The sequence below is a fragment of the Bombina bombina genome, chromosome 3 (genome assembly GCF_027579735.1).
Source record: "Bombina bombina isolate aBomBom1 chromosome 3, aBomBom1.pri, whole genome shotgun sequence".
Lineage (NCBI taxonomy): Eukaryota > Metazoa > Chordata > Amphibia > Anura > Bombinatoridae > Bombina > Bombina bombina.
In genome coordinates this window covers 630,831,166-630,848,632 of record NC_069501.1, presented here as the reverse complement: position 1 = coordinate 630,848,632, position 17,467 = coordinate 630,831,166, and the positions used below count along the sequence as shown (strand labels likewise).

The window sequence follows — 17,467 nt, the reverse complement described above, 5'->3', positions numbered from 1 at the left end:
CCCTAACACCCCCCTAAGTTAAATATAATTTTTATCTAACGAATTAAATTAACTCTTATTAAATAAATTAATCCTATTTAAAGCTAAATACTTACCTGTAAAATAAACCCTAATATAGCTACAATATAACGAATAATTATATTGTAGCTATTTTAGGATTTATATTTATTTTACAGGCAACTTTGTATTTATTTTAACTAGGTACAATAGCTATTAAATAGTTAATAACTATTTAATAGCTACCTAGTTAAAATAATTACAAAATTACCTGTAAAATAAATCCTAACCTAAGTTACAATTAAACCTAACACTACACTATCAATAAATTAATTAACTAAACTATCTACAATTATCTACAATTAAATCAACTAAACTAAAATTACAAAAAATAAAAAAAGATTACAAGAATTTTAAACTAATTACACCTACTCTAAGCCCCCTAAAAAAATAACAAAGCCCCCCAAAATAAAAAAATGCCCTACCCTATTCTAAAATATAAAGTTTACAGCTCTTTTACCTTACCAGACCTTAAAAGGGCCTTTTGCGGGGCATGCCCCAAAGAATTCAGCTCTTTTGCCTGTAAAAAAACATACAATACCACCCCCCCAACATTACAACCCACCACCCACATACCCCTAATCTAACCCAAACCCCCCTTAAAAAAACCTAACACTAAGCCCCTGAAGATCTCCCTACCTTATCTTCACCACGCCGGGTATCACCGATCCGTCCAGAAGAGGCTCCGAAGTCTTCCTCCTATCCAGCAAGAAGAGGACATCCGGTAGACATGTTCATCCAGGCGGCTTCTTCTATCTTCATCCTTCTGGCGCGGAGCGGGACCATCTTGAAGCAGCCGACGCGGATCCATCCTCTTCTTCCGGCGACTCCCGACGAATGAAGGTTCCTTTAAGGGACGTCATCCAAGATGGCGTCCCTCGAATTCCGATTGGCTGATAGGATTCTATCAGCCAATCGGAATTAAGGTAGGAAAAATCTGATTGGCTGATTGAATCAGCCAATCAGATTCAAGTTCAATCCGATTGGCTGATCCAATCACCCAATCAGATTGAGCTCGCATTCTATTGGCTGATAGAATGCAAGCTCAATCTGATTGGCTGATTGGATCAGCCAATCGGATTGAACTTGAATCTGATTGGCTGATTCAATCAGCCAATCAGATTTTTCCTACCTTAATTCCGATTGGCTGATAGAATCCCATCAGCCAATCGGAATTCGAGGGACGCCATCTTGGATGACGTCCCTTAAAGGAACCTTCATTCGTCGGGAGTCGCCGGAAGAAGAGGATGGATCCCCGTCAGCTGCTTCAAGATGGTCCCGCTCCGCGCCGGAAGGATGAAGATAGAAGACGCCGCCTGGATGAACATGTCTACCGGTCCGGATGTCCTCTTCTTGCCAGATAGGAGGAAGACTTCGGAGGCTCTTCTGGACCTCTTCTTGCAGGATAGGATGAAGACTTCGGAGCCTCTTCTGGACGGATCGGTGATACCCGGCGTGGTGAAGATAAGGTAGGGAGATCTTCAGGGGCTTAGTGTTAGGTTTTTTAAGGGGGGTTTGGGTTAGATTAGGGGTATGTGGGTGGTGGGTTGTAATGTTGGGGGGGGGGTATTGTATGTTTTTTTACAGGCAAAAGAGCTGAATTCTTTTGGGCATGCCCCGCAAAAGGCCCTTTTAAGGGCTGGTAAGGTAAAAGAGCTGTAAACTTTATTTTAGAATAGGGTAGGGCATTTTTTTATTTTGGGGGGCTTTGTTATTTATTTATTTTTTGTAATTTAGTTTAGTCGATTTAATTGTAGATAATTGTAGGTAGTTTATTTAATTAATTTATTGATAGTGTAGTGTTAGGTTTATTTGTAACTTAGGTTAGGATTTATTTTACAGGTAATTTTGTAATTATTTTAACTAGGTAGCTATTAAATAGTTATTAACTATTTAATAGCTATTGTACCTAGTTAAAATAAATACAAAATTACCTGTAAAATAAATCCTAACCTAAGTTACAAATAAACCTAACACTACACTATCAATAAATTAATTAAATAAACTAGTTAATTATTTTAACTAGGTAGCTATTAAATAGTTATTAACTATTTAATAGCTATTGTACCTAGTTAAAATAAATACAAAGTTGCCTGTAAAATAAATTTAAATCCTAAAAACAGAATTTATGTTTACCTGATAAATTACTTTCTCCAACGGTGTGTCCGGTCCACGGCGTCATCCTTACTTGTGGGATATTCTCTTCCCCAACAGGAAATGGCAAAGAGCCCAGCAAAGCTGGTCACATGATCCCTCCTAGGCTCCGCCTACCCCAGTCATTCGACCGACGTTAAGGAGGAATATTAGCATAGGAGAAACCATATGGTACCGTGGTGACTGTAGTTAAAGAAAATAAATTATCAGACCTGATTAAAAAAACCAGGGCGGGCCGTGGACCGGACACACCGTTGGAGAAAGTAATTTATCAGGTAAACATAAATTCTGTTTTCTCCAACATAGGTGTGTCCGGTCCACGGCGTCATCCTTACTTGTGGGAACCAATACCAAAGCTTTAGGACACGGATGAAGGGAGGGAGCAAATCAGGTCACCTAAATGGAAGGCACCACGGCTTGTAAAACCTTTCTCCCAAAAATAGCCTCAGAAGAAGCAAAAGTATCAAACTTGTAAAATTTGGTAAAAGTGTGCAGTGAAGACCAAGTCGCTGCCCTACATATCTGATCAACAGAAGCCTCGTTCTAGAAGGCCCAAGTGGAAGCCACAGCCCTAGTGGAATGAGCTGTGATTCTTTCGGGAGGCTGCCGTCCGGCAGTCTCGTAAGCCAATCTGATGATGCTTTTAATCCAAAAAGAGAGAGAGGTAGAAGTTGCTTTTTGACCTCTCCTTTTACCGGAATAAACAACAAACAAGGAAGATGTTTGTCTAAAATCCTTTGTAGCATCCAAATAGAATTTTAGAGCGCGAACAACATCCAAATTGTGCAACAAACGTTCCTTCTTTGAAACTGGTTTCGGACACAGAGAAGGTACGATAATCTCCTGGTTAATGTTTTTGTTAGAAACAACTTTTGGAAGAAAACCAGGTTTAGTACGTAAAACCACCTTATCTGCATGGAACACCAGATAAGGAGGAGAACACTGCAGAGCAGATAATTCTGAAACTCTTCTGGCAGAAGAAATTGCAACTAAAAACAAAACTTTCCAAGATAATAACTTAATATCAACGGAATGCAAGGGTTCAAACGGAACCCCCTGAAGAACTGAAAGAACTAAATTGAGACTCCAAGGAGGAGTCAAAGGTTTGTAAACAGGCTTGATTCTAACCAGAGCCTGAACAAAGGCTTGAACATCTGGCACAGCAGCCAGTTTTTTGTGAAGTAACACCGACAAGGCAGAAATCTGTCCCTTCAGGGAACTTGCAGATAATCCCTTTTCCAATCCTTCTTGAAGGAAGGATAGAATCCTAGGAATCTTAACCTTGTCCCAAGGGAATCCTTTAGATTCACACCAACAGATATATTTTTTCCAAATTTTGTGGTAAATCTTTCTAGTTACAGGCTTTCTGGCCTGAACAAGAGTATCGATAACAGAATCTGAGAACCCTCGTTTCGATAAAATCAAGCGTTCAATCTCCAAGCAGTCAGCTGGAGTGAAACCAGATTCGGATGTTCGAACGGACCCTGAACAAGCAGGTCTCGTCTCAAAGGTAGCTTCCAAGGTGGAGCCGATGACATATTCACCAGATCTGCATACCAAGTCCTGCGTGGCCACGCAGGAGCTATCAAGATCACCGACGCCCTCTCCTGATTGATCCTGGCTACCAGCCTGGGGATGAGAGGAAACGGCGGGAACACATAAGCTAGTTTGAAGGTCCCAGGTGCTACTAGTGCATCCACTAGAGCCGCCTTGGGATCCCTGGATCTGGACCCGTAGCAAGGAACTTTGAAGTTCTGACGAGAGGCCATCAGATCCATGTCTGGAATGCCCCACAGCTGAGTGACTTGGGCAAAGATTTCCGGATGGAGTTCCCACTCCCCCGGATGCAATGTTTGTCGACTCATAAAATCCGCTTCCCAATTTTCCACTCCTGGGATGTGGATAGCAGACAGGTGGCAGGAGTGAGACTCCGCCCATAGAATGATTTTGGTCACTTCTTCCATCGCTAGGGAACTCCTTGTTCCCCCCTGATGGTTGATGTACGCAACAGTTGTCATGTTGTCTGATTGAAACCGTATGAACTTGGCCCTCGCTAGCTGAGGCCAAGCCTTGAGAGCATTGAATATCGCTCTCAGTTCCAGAATATTTATCGGTAGAAGAGATTCTTCCCGAGACCAAAGACCCTGAGCTTTCAGGGCTCCCCAGACCGCGCCCCAGCCCATCAGACTGGCGTCGGTCGTGACAATGACCCACTCTGGTCTACGGAATGTCATCCCTTGTGACAGGTTGTCCAGGGACAGCCACCAACGGAGTGAGTCTCTGGTCCTCTGATTTACTTGTATCTTCGGAGACAAGTCTGTATAGTCCCCATTCCACTGACTGAGCATGCACAGTTGTAATGGTCTTAGATGAATGCGCGCAAAAGGAACTATGTCCATTGCCGCTACCATCAACCCGATCACTTCCATGCACTGAGCTATGGAAGGAAGAGGAACGGAATGAAGTATCCGACAAGAGTCTAGAAGTTTTGTTTTTCTGGCCTCTGTCAGAAAAATCCTCATTTCTAAGGAGTCTATTATTGTTCCCAAGAAGGGAACCCTTGTTGACGGGGATAGAGAACTCTTTTCCACGTTCACTTTCCATCCGTGAGATCTGAGAAAGGCCAGGACAATGTCCGTGTGAGCCTTTGCTTGAGGAAGGGACGACGCTTGAATCAGAATGTCGTCCAAGTAAGGTACTACAGCAATGCCCCTTGGTCTTAGCACAGCTAGAAGGGACCCTAGTACTTTTGTGAAAATCCTTGGAGCAGTGGCTAATCCGAAAGGAAGCGCCACGAACTGGTAATGTTTGTCCAGGAATGCGAACCTTAGGAACCGATGATGTTCCTTGTGGATAGGAATATGTAGATACGCATCCTTTAAATCCACCGTGGTCATGAATTGACCTTCCTGGATGGAAGGAAGAATAGTTCGAATGGTTTCCATCTTGAACGATGGAACCTTGAGAACTTGTTTAAGATCTTGAGATCTAAGATTGGTCTGAACGTTCCCTCTTTTTTGGGAACTATGAACAGATTGGAGTAGAACCCCATCCCTTGTTCTCTTAATGGAACAGGATGAATCACTCCCATTTTTAACAGGTCTTCTACACAATGTAAGAATGCCTGTCTTTTTATGTGGTCTGAAGACAACTGAGACCTGTGGAACCTCCCCCTTGGGGGAAGTCCCTTGAATTCCAGAAGATAACCTTGGGAGACTATTTCTAGCGCCCAAGGATCCAGAACATCTCTTGCCCAAGCCTGAGCGAAGAGAGAGAGTCTGCCCCCCACCAGATCCGGTCCCGGATCGGGGGCCAACATTTCATGCTGTCTTGGTAGCAGTGGCAGGTTTCTTGGCCTGCTTTCCCTTGTTCCAGCCTTGCATTGGTCTCCAAGCTGGCTTGGCTTGAGAAGTATTACCCTCTTGCTTAGAGGACGTAGCACCTTGGGCTGGTCCGTTTTTTAGCCTTAAAAGGCCGATCCTGAGGAAGGGCGTGGCCCTTACCCCCAGTGATATCAGAGATAATCTCTTTCAAGTCAGGGCCAAACAGCGTTTTCCCCTTGAAAGGAATGTTAAGTAGCTTGTTCTTGGAAGACGCATCAGCCGACCAAGATTTCAACCAAAGCGCTCTGCGCGCCACAATAGCAAACCCAGAATTCTTAGCCGCTAACCTAGCCAATTGCAAAGTGGCGTCTAGGGTGAAAGAATTAGCCAATTTGAGAGCATTGATTCTGTCCATAATCTCCTCAAAAGGAGGAGACTCACTATCGACCGCCTTTATCAGATCATCGAACCAGAAACATGCGGCTGTAGCGACAGGGACAATGCATGAAATTGGTTGTAGAAGGTAACCTTGCTGAACAAACATCTTTTTAAGCAAACCTTCTAATTTTTTATCCATAGGATCTTTGAAAGCACAACTATCCTCTATGGGTATAGTGGTGCGTTTGTTTAAAGTGGAAACCGCTCCCTCGACCTTGGGGACTGTCTGCCATAAGTCCTTTCTGGGGTCGACCATAGGAAACAATTTTTTAAATATGGGGGGAGGGACGAAAGGAATACCGGGCCTTTCCCATTCCTTGTTAACAATGTCCGCCACCCGCTTGGGTATAGGAAAAGCTTCTGGGAGCCCCGGCACCTCTAGGAACTTGTCCATTTTACATAGTTTCTCTGGGATGACCAACTTGTCACAATCATCCAAAGTGGATAATACCTCCTTAAGCAGAATGCGGAGATGTTCCAACTTAAATTTAAATGCAATCACATCAGGTTCAGCCTGTTGAGAAATGTTCCCTGAATCAGTAATTTCTCCCTCAGACAAAACCTCCCTGGCCCAATCAGACTGGGTTAGGGGCCCTTCGGAAATATTATTATCAGCGTCGTCATGCTCTTCAGTATCTAAAACAGAGCAGCCGCGCTTACGCTGATAAGTGTTCATTTTGGCTAAAATGTTTTTGACAGAATTATCCATTACAGCCGTTAATTGTTGCATAGTAAGGAGTATTGGCGCGCTAGATGTACTAGGGGCCTCCTGAGTGGGCAAGACGCCTTCAGAAAGTCTTTTCTAAGTATCAGAGCTCCTCTCACATGCGACTGCATGCCATGCCTCTCAAAAACAAGTGCGCAACACCGGCGCGAAAATGAGGCTCTGCTTATGCTTTGGGAAAGCCCCTAAAGAATAAGGTGTCTAATACAGTGCCTGCCGATATTATTATATCAAAATACCCAGATAAAATGATTCCTCAAGGCTAAATATGTGTTAATAATGAATCGATTTAGCCCAGAAAAAGTCTACAGTCTTAATAAGCCCTTGTGAAGCCCTTATTTACTTGCTGAATAAACATGGCTTACCGGATCCCATAGGGAAAATGACAGCTTCCAGCATTACATCGTCTTGTTAGAATGTGTCATACCTCAAGCAGCAAGAGACTGCACACTGTTCCCCCAACTGAAGTTAATTGCTCTCAACAGTCCTGTGTGGAACAGCCATGGATTTTAGTGACGGTTGCTAAAATCATTTTCCTCATACAAACAGAAATCTTCATCTCTTTTCTGTTTCTGAGTAAATAGTACATACCAGCACTATTTCAAAATAACAAACTCTTGATTGAATAATAAAAACTACAGTTAAACACTAAAAAACTCTAAGCCATCTCCGTGGAGATGTTGCCTGTACAACGGCAAAGAGAATGACTGGGGTAGGCGGAGCCTAGGAGGGATCATGTGACCAGCTTTGCTGGGCTCTTTGCCATTTCCTGTTGGGGAAGAGACTATCCCACAAGTAAGGATGACGCCGTGGACCGGACACACCTATGTTGGAGAAATAGCTACAATGTAATTATTATTTATATTGTAGCTATATTAGGGTTTATTTTACAGGTAAGTATTTAGCTTTAAATAGGATTAATTTATTTAATAAGATTTATTTTATTTTGTTAGATTTAAATTATATTTAATTTAGGGGGGTGTTAGGGTTAGACTTAGCTTTAGGGGTTAATACATTTATTAGAGCAGCGGCGAGGTCTGGTTGGCAGATTAGGGGTTAATAAGTGTAGGTAAGGTAGCGGCAACTTTTGGGGCGGCAGATTAGGAGTTAATAAATATAATATAGGTGTCAGCGATGTTAGGGGCAGCAGATTAGGGGTGCATAGCTATAATGTAGGTTGCGGCGGTGTCCGGAGCGGAAGATTAGGGGTTAAAAGTGTAATGCAGGGGTCAGCGATAGCGGGGGCGGAAGATTAGGGGTTAATAAATGTAAGGTTAGGGGTGTTTAGACTTGGGGTTCATGTTAGGGTGTTAGGTGCAGACTTAGGAAGTGTTTCCCCATAGGAAACAATGGGGCTGCGTTAGGAGCTGAACGCTGCTTTTTTGCAGGTGTTAGGTTTTTTTTCAGCTCAAACTGCCCCATTGTTTCCTATGGGTGAATCGTGCACGAGCACGTTTTTGAAGCTGGCCGCGTCCGTAAGCAACGATGGTATTGAGAGTTGAAGTGTATATGCCTGTACGCTCCCTTTTTGGAGCCTAACGCAGCCCTCTCAATACCAGCATTGTGTAAAAGCTGCGGGGGGGAAAAACGCGTAGCTAACGCACCCCTTCTAACGCAAAACTCTAAATCTAGGTGTAAGTTTCAAGAAGCTCAATGAATAGAAGATTGTTTAGAATGGAATAGATCTGCACATAAGTGTGATGAGGGAGGGACAAGCATTGCAAATAAAATATATTATTATTAGATTCGATAAATAAAACTATTTAAAATTATTAAGGTAATGGTTATTTTTCTTTAGTTAAATAAAAACTTTTTTAAAAATTGTTATTATTAAAATGGGACAGTCTAGTCAAAATTAAAAACATTCATGATTCAGATAGGGCATGCAATTTTAAACAACTTTTTTATCATAAAATTTGCTTTGTTCTCTTGGTATTATATGTTGAAAGGTAGGCTCATATCCAAGCCCTCAATGCATTTTGACAGTTTTTCAGTTAGACACTGCTAGTTCATGTGTGTCATATATAGATAACATTCTGCTTACTCCAGTGGAGTTATTTAGGAGTCAGCAATGATTGGCTAAAATGCATGTCTGTCAAAAGCACTGAGATAAGGGGGCAATCTTCTGAGGCTTAGACACAAGGTAATCACAGAGGTAAAAAAGGTTATTAATATAACAGTGTTGGTTATGCAAAACTTGGGAATGGGTAATAAAAGGGGCTATCTATCTTTTTAAACAATAAAACATTTCAAGTAGACTATATCCCTTTAAGGTTCAGAAAATAAATGTTTCTTGTTCATTATACTAAGGAGGACAATAGCGCAAAACTATTTTAAAGAGACATTAAAAGCCTTTTTGTGTTTGTTTTGCAGGGGTATTTTTTGGCTTGGGGAGGCTTGTTGCTGTTTATAATAATGCCCTCATCAGCTGGTGAGCAAATTATACTCTAGTAACTTGGCATTGCAATACAGGGATCTAGAAATAAGAGCTGGTAAAAAAAAAAAAAAAAATCACAGACTTGAGTACTGGTTTGTATTTGCACAAACCTGCTTTTCTTAACAAATGATTAAAACAGATGTGGGTGCAGCATATTGGGATATTTTAAGGGCTGTAAATTTCAAAATAAAGTTTACTTTTTCCAAACTTTTTCCAATCTTTGACCATTTTGCCTTGTTATCTTTGCTTTAATTTATTTTCCTAGAGCTGAGGTTAAGCGACTGGGCCTCTTGAAAACAAGATGATGAACGTCATCCTGAATAGGTTAGTGTACTTTATTTTTTTTTTAAATCACACAGAACAGCCTGTTAGAGCGAACAGCTGTGGGTTGAAGGGGTTTAATTGGCCTTCTTTAAAAAGGAGTTCAGTTCAGTAGTTATGCTCAAGGGAAATGCTGCTGTACTCTGACAGCAGAGGCGTGGCTACAGGTGTCTGAGAAGCAGGCGCTTGGCTGCAAGATTGCTGTGGGATTTTTAGGCAACATGAATAGCCCTGCCAAATTTAGTCAGGCTCAATGATGTGTAGTGTTGTAGAGCTATATTTATGTTTCCTTGAATAGAATAAATAGTTTTTTTTGTGAACTGGGCCGTACTTCCAAGGACTGTGTTAGTTCATATGACCTTTTACTAACAGAATGGTTATACTCTGACACAAGTATTAAATGGACAACCTAATGCAAAAACTAAATGCTCTAATTCATTAGAACCTGTCAGTATGCATTACTGTCCTTTGCTTACAATGGCCCAGATTACGAGTGGAGCGCAAAATATCGCATATGCACGGAAGCTTTGCGTTCATGAGAGCGCGCTTCCATAGGCTCCAGACACGGCATGAGAACCTAGCACAGCGAAGGGGGTATGTTGCGCAGCAAATGTTAAATATATATGTATATGAATATATACATATATGTTTATGGGTTTATATCATATAAACACAAATATATATGTATATAAGCATATACATATATATTTATAGGGAAAACACAGTACCTCATAGACCACAATGTAAAGGCACTTTTCAGTGTCATATTTTTTTTTCTAATACCCCATACCCGAAAACTTTAACCCCTTTAAAAAACTGCTTTGTGCAATTTATTTTTTATTTTAAAAAATAAATAAAAAGCTACATTTTTTTACAAATAAAAAAGTACAATATACTCTATTTTAGGGGCAATTGGGGCACTTTTGGAAAATTAACCAGAGATCTGATCTCTGGTTAATTTTCAGAGTGCTAATTGTTGTACCATTAATTAGCCACTTGTAATGGCTGGTTATTTATTGCCTGCCTGTAAAAGGGCAAATTTACCCGTTTACGAGGCACGTGATGAGAGAGAGAGAGAGAAAAAAAAAAGAGAAGAGAAAAAGAGAGAAGAAGAGAAAAAGAGAAGAGGAGAGGAGAAAGAAAGAGAAAGAGAAAAAGAGAAAGAGAGAAAGAGAAAGAAAAAGAGAAAGAGAGAGAAAGAGAGAGAAAGAAAGAAAGAAAGAGAGAGAGAGAAAGAAAGGAGAGAGAAAGAGAGGAGAGAGAAAGACAGGAGAGAGAAAAAGAGGAGAGAGAAAAAGAGAAGAGAAAAAAAGAGAAGAGAAAAAGAGAAGAGAAGAGAAAGAAAGAGAAAGAAAGAGAAAGAGAGGAGAGAGAAAGAAATAGAAAAAAAGAGAAAAAAAAGAGAGAAAGAAAGAGAGAGAGAAAGAAAGAAAGAGAAAGAAAAAGAGAAAAAGAGAGAAAGAAAAAGAGAAAGAGAGAGAGAAAAAGAAAGAGAAAAAAAAGAGAGAAAATATCCCCCCATTTGGAATGAGTAACTTAGGGGCTGATTATCTACCAACTTCGAATCAGACTTGGTTTTTCATGCCAATCCTCGCAGAGGCTGCCCTGGTGAAATTATCTTTAAAAAAAAAGGGCAGTCCCTGCGAGTGGCGCAATGTCTCCTATAAAAAGTAATGGAGCTTGCTGGAAATGGAAACTTCGCTGTGTAGGGCGAACTTAGCAGTGAGCAGGAGGCGCACTTTAAAAAACAGAATTTATGTTTACCTGATAAATTACTTTCTCCAACGGTGTGTCCGGTCCACGGCGTCATCCTTACTTGTGGGATATTCTCTTCCCCAACAGGAAATGACAAAGAGCCCAGCAAAGCTGGTCACATGATCCCTCCTAGGCTCCGCCTTCCCCAGTCATTCGACCGACGTAAAGGAGGAATATTTGCATAGGAGAAATCATATGATACCGTGGTGACTGTAGTTAGAGAAAATAAATCATCAGACCTGATTAAAAAACCAGGGCGGGCCGTGGACCGGACACACCGTTGGAGAAAGTAATTTATCAGGTAAACATAAATTCTGTTTTCTCCAACATAGGTGTGTCCGGTCCACGGCGTCATCCTTACTTGTGGGAACCAATACCAAAGCTCTAGGACACGGATGATGGGAGGGAGCAAATCAGGTCACCTAGATGGAAGGCACCACGGCTTGCAAAACCTTTCTCCCAAAAATAGCCTCAGAAGAAGCAAAAGTATCAAATTTGTAAAATTTGGTAAAAGTGTGCAGTGAAGACCAAGTCGCTGCCTTACATATCTGATCAACAGAAGCCTCGTTCTTGAAGGCCCATGTGGAAGCCACGGCCCTAGTGGAATGAGCTGTGATTCTTTCAGGAGGCTGCCGTCCGGCAGTCTCATAAGCCAATCTGATGATGCTTTTAAGCCAAAAAGAGAGAGAGGTAGAAGTTGCTTTTTGACCTCTCCTTTTACCAGAATAAACAACAAACAAGGAAGATGTTTGTCTGAAATCCTTTGTAGCCTCTAAATAAAATTTTAGAGCACGAACTACATCCAAATTGTGCAACAAACGTTCCTTCTTTGAAACTGGATTCGGACACAAAGAAGGCACGACTATCTCCTGGTTAATATTTTTGTTAGAAACAACTTTCGGAAGAAAACCAGGTTTAGTATGCAAAACCACCTTATCTGCATGGAACACCAAATAAGGAGGAGAACACTGCAGAGCAGATAACTCTGAAACTCTTCTAGCAGAAGAAATTGCAACCAAAAACAAAACTTTCCAAGATAATAACTTGATATCAACGGAATGTAGGGGTTCAAACGGAACCCCCTGAAGAACTGAAAGAACTAAATTGAGACTCCAAGGAGGAGTCAAAGGTTTGTAAACAGGCTTGATTCTAACCAGAGCCTGAACAAAAGCTTGAACATCTGGCACAGCCGCCAGCTTTTTGTGAAGTAAAACAGATAAAGCAGAAATCTGTCCCTTCAAAGAACTTGCAGATAATCCTTTCTCCAAACCTTCTTGAAGAAAGGATAGAATCTTAGGAATTTTTATCTTGTTCCATGGGAATCCTTTAGATTCACACCAACAGATATATTTTTTCCATATTTTATGGTAGATTTTTCTAGTTACAGGCTTTCTAGCCTGAACAAGAGTATCAATGACAGAATCTGAGAACCCTCGCTTTGATAAAATCAAGCGTTCAATCTCCAAGCAGTCAGTTGGAGTGAGGCCAGATTCGGATGTTCGAACGGACCTTGAACAAGAAGGTCCTGTCTCGAAGGTAGCTTCCATGGTGGAGCCGATGACATATTCACCAGATCTGCATACCAAGTCCTGCGTGGCCACGCAGGAGCTATCAAGATCACCGATACCCTCTCCTGTTTGATCCTGGCTACCAGCCTGGGAATGAGAGGAAACGGTGGGAACACATAAGCTAGGTTGAAGCTCCAAGGTGCTACTAGTGCATCCACTAGAGTCACCTTGGGATCCCTGGATCTGGACCCGTAGCAAGGAACCTTGAAGTTCTGACGAGACGCCATCAGATCCATGTCTGGAATGCCCCACAATTGAATTATTTGGGCAAAGATTTCCGGATGGAGTTCCCACTCCCCCGGATGAAATGTCTGACGACTCAGAAAATCCGCTTCCCAATTTTCCACTCCTGGGATGTGGATTGCAGACAAGTGGCAGGAGTGAGTCTCCGCCCATTGAATTATTTTGGTCACTTCTTCCATCGCCAGGGAACTCCTTGTTCCCCCCTGATGGTTGATATACGCAACAGTCGTCATGTTGTCTGATTGAAACCGTATGAATTTGGCCTTTGCTAGCTGAGGCCAAGCCTTGAGAGCATTGAATATCGCTCTCAGTTCCAGAATATTTATCGGGAGAAGAGATTCTTCCCGAGACCAAAGACCCTGAGCTTTCAGGGGTTCCCAGACCGCGCCCCAGCCCACCAGACTGGCGTCGGTCGTGACAATGACCCACTCTGGTCTGCGGAAGCTCATCCCTTGTGACAGATTGTCCAGGGTCAGCCACCAACGGAGTGAATCTCTGGTCCTCTGATCTACTTGTATCGTCGGAGACAAGTCTGTATAATCCCCATTCCACTGACTGAGCATGCACAGTTGTAATGGTCTTAGATGAATTTGCGCAAAAGGAACTATGTCCATTGCCGCGACCATCAAACCTATTACTTCCATGCACTGCGCTATGGAAGGAAGAAGAACAGAATGAAGTACTTGACAAGAGCTTAGAAGTTTTGATTTTCTGGCCTCTGTCAGAAAAATCCTCATTTCTAAGGAGTCTATTATTGTTCCCAAGAAGGGAACTCTTGTTGACGGAGATAGAGAACTTTTTTCTACGTTCACTTTCCACCCGTGAGATCTGAGAAAGGCCAGGACAATGTCCGTATGAGCCTTTGCTTGAGGTAGAGACGACGCTTGAATCAGTATGTCGTCCAAGTAAGGTACTACTGCAATGCCCCTTGGTCTTAGCACCGCTAGAAGGGACCCTAGTACCTTTGTGAAAATTCTTGGAGCAGTGGCTAATCCGAATGGAAGTGCCACAAACTGGTAATGCTTGTCCAGAAAGGCGAACCTTAGGAACCGATGATGTTCCTTGTGGATAGGAATATGTAGATACGCATCCTTTAAATCCACCGTGGTCATGAATTGACCTTCCTGGATGGTAGGAAGAATTGTCCGAATGGTTTCCATTTTGAACGATGGAACCTTGAGAAATTTGTTTAGGATCTTGAGATCTAAGATTGGTCTGAATGTTCCCTCTTTTTTGGGAACTATGAACAGATTGGAGTAGAATCCCATCCCTTGTTCTCCTAATGGAACAGGATGAATCACTCCCATTTTTAACAGGTCTTCTACACAATGTAAGAATGCCTGTCTTTTTATGTGGTCTGAAGACAATTGAGACCTGTGGAACCTTCCCCTTGGGGGTAGCTCCTTGAATTCCAGAAGATAACCTTGGGAGACTATTTCTAGCGCCCAAGGATCCAGAACATCTCTTGCCCACGCCTGAGTGAAGAGAGAAAGTCTGCCCCCCACCAGATCCGGTCCCGGATCGGGGGCCAACATCTCATGCTGTCTTGGTAGCAGTGGCAGGTTTCTTGGCCTGCTTACCTTTGTTCCAGCCTTGCATTGGCCTCCAGGCTGGCTTGGTTTGAGAAGTATTACCCTCTTGCTTAGAGGATGTAGAACTTGAGGCTGGTCCGTTTCTGCGAAAGGGACGAAAATTTGGTTTATTTTTAGCCTTAAAAGACCTATCCTGAGGAAGGGCGTGGCCCTTACCCCCAGTGATATCTGAAATAATCTCTTTCAAGTCAGGGCCAAACAGCGTTTTCCCCTTGAAAGGTATGTTAAGTAATTTGTTCTTGGAGGACGCATCCGCTGACCAAGACTTTAGCCAAAGCGCTCTGCGCGCCACAATAGCAAACCCTGAATTTTTCGCCGCTAATCTAGCTAATTGCAAAGTGGCGTCTAAGGTAAAAGAATTAGCCAACTTAAGTGCTTGAACTCTGCCCATAACCTCCTCATAAGAGGATGCTTGATTGAGCGACTTTTCTAGTTCCTCGAACCAGAAACACGCTGCTGTAGTGACAGGAACAATGCATGAAATTGGTTGTAGAAGGTAACCTTGCTGAACAAACATCTTTTTAAGCAAACCCTCTAATTTTTTGTCCATAGGATCTTTAAAAGCACAACTATCTTCTATAGGGATAGTGGTGCGTTTGTTTAGAGTAGAAACCGCCCCCTCGACCTTGGGGACTGTCTGCCATAAGTCCTTCCTGGGGTCGACCATAGGAAATAATTTCTTAAATATAGGGGGAGGGACAAAAGGTATGCCGGGCCTTTCCCATTCTTTATTTACAATGTCCGCCACCCGCTTGGGTATAGGAAAAGCTTTGGGGGGCACCGGGACCTCTAGGAACCTGTCCATTTTACATAATTTCTCTGGAATGACCAAATTGTCACAATCATCCAGAGTAGATAACACCTCCTTAAGCAGAGCGCGGAGATGTTCCAATTTAAATTTAAATGTAATAACATCAGGTTCAGCTTGTTGAGAAATTTTTCCTGAATCTGAAATTTCTCCCTCAGACAAAACCTCCCTAGCCCCTTCAGACTGGTGTAAGGGCATGTCAGAACCATTATCATCAGCGTCCTCATGCTCTTCAGTATCTAAAACAGAGCAGTCGCGCTTTCGCTGATAAGTGGGCATTTTGGCTAAAATGTTTTTAATAGAATTATCCATTACAGCCGTTAATTGTTGCATAGTAAGGAGGATTGGCGCACTAGATGTACTAGGGGCCTCCTGAGTGGGCAAGACTGGTGTAGACATAGAAGGGGATGATGCAGTACCATGCTTACTCCCCTCACTTAAGGAATCGTTTTGGGCAACATTATTATCAGTGGTATCATTGTCCCTACTTTGTTTGTCACATTTATCACATATATTTAAATGGATAGGAACCTTGGCTTCCGAACATACAGAACATCGTCTATCTGATAGTTCAGACATGTTAATAGGCATAAACTTGGTAACAAAGCACAAAAAAACGTTTTAAAATAAAACCGTTACTGTCTCTTTAAATTTTAAACTGAACACACTTTTTTACTGAATATACGCAAAAGTATGAAGGAAATGTTCAAAATTCACCAAAATTTCACCACAGTGTCATAAAGCCTTAAAAGTATTGCACACCAAATTTGAAAGCATTAACTCTTAAAATAACGGAACCGGAGCCGTTTTTACATTTAACCCCTATACAGTCCCTGGTATCTGCTTTGCTGAGACCCAACCAAGCCCAGAGGGGAATACGATACCAAATGACGCCTTCAATAAGCTTTTTCAGTGGATCTGAGCACCTCACACATGCATCTGCATGCCTTGCTTCTCAAAAACAACTGCGCATTAGTGGCGCGAAAATGAGGCTCTGCCTATGACTAGAAAAGGCCCCCAGTGAAAAAGGTGTCCAATACAGTGCCTGTCCGTTTTTTAAACAATTTGCCAAGATTAAAATAACTCTCCTAAGTTATAAACCATTAAACATGCTTATATAGTAATCGTTTTGGCCCAGAAAAATGTCTACCAGTCTTTAAAGCCCTTGTGAAGCCCTTGTATTCTTATATTGAAAATTAAGAAAATGGCTTACCGGATCCCATAGGGAAAATGACAGCTTCCAGCATTACCAAGTCTTGTTAGAAATGTGTCATACCTCAAGCAGCCAAAGTCTGCTCACTGTTTCCCCCAACTGAAGTTAATTCCTCTCAACAGTCCTGTGTGGAAACAGCCATCGATTTTAGTAACGGTTGCTAAAATCATTTTCCTCTTACAAACAGAAATCTTCATCTCTTTTCTGTTTCAGAGTAAATAGTACATACCAGCACTATTTTAAAATAACAAACTCTTGATTGAAGAATAAAAACTACATTTAAACACCAAAAAACTCTGAGCCATCTCCGTGGAGATGTTGCCTGTGCAACGGCAAAGAGAATGACTGGGGAAGGAGGAGCCTAGGAGGGATCATGTGACCAGCTTTGCTGGGCTCTTTGCCATTTCCTGTTGGGGAAGAGAATATCCCACAAGTAAGGATGACGCCGTGGACCGGACACACCTATGTTGGAGAAATGAAACCCTGCATCAAATAATAAACATATATTGTGCTGCTCTGCATATAGCATCTTACAATCGCCTCTATTATTATCATTGGGTGTTTGTAGAGCACCAACAGATTCCGCAGCACTGTAAACAAAGGCGGTAGACAAGATAACATTTATAGGGATCAAATGGATAGAGGGCCCTGCTGAGAGTTGCACCGTTGTAGTTGGCTCTTGTGAAAATGATATACAAACAGCTGGGCGTATAGGCTTACATTCTAACGGGTTCAAGGGAAGAGAAATGGAGTTAGGAGAGGTTAGTGTAGGTTGTATGCCTCCCTGAATAGTAGAGTCTTTAGGGAGAGTCTTGTGGAGCGAGGCAGGGAGTT

At 42.1% G+C, this 17,467-nt stretch overlaps 1 protein-coding gene across 1 annotated transcript in view; it reads right to left on the bottom strand.

Annotated features, from left to right (window-relative positions):
• Positions 1-17,467, bottom strand: part of YPEL2 (yippee like 2) — a 323,060-nt gene that overhangs the window by 156,255 nt on the left and 149,338 nt on the right. The gene's annotated exons all lie outside the window — the stretch shown is intronic.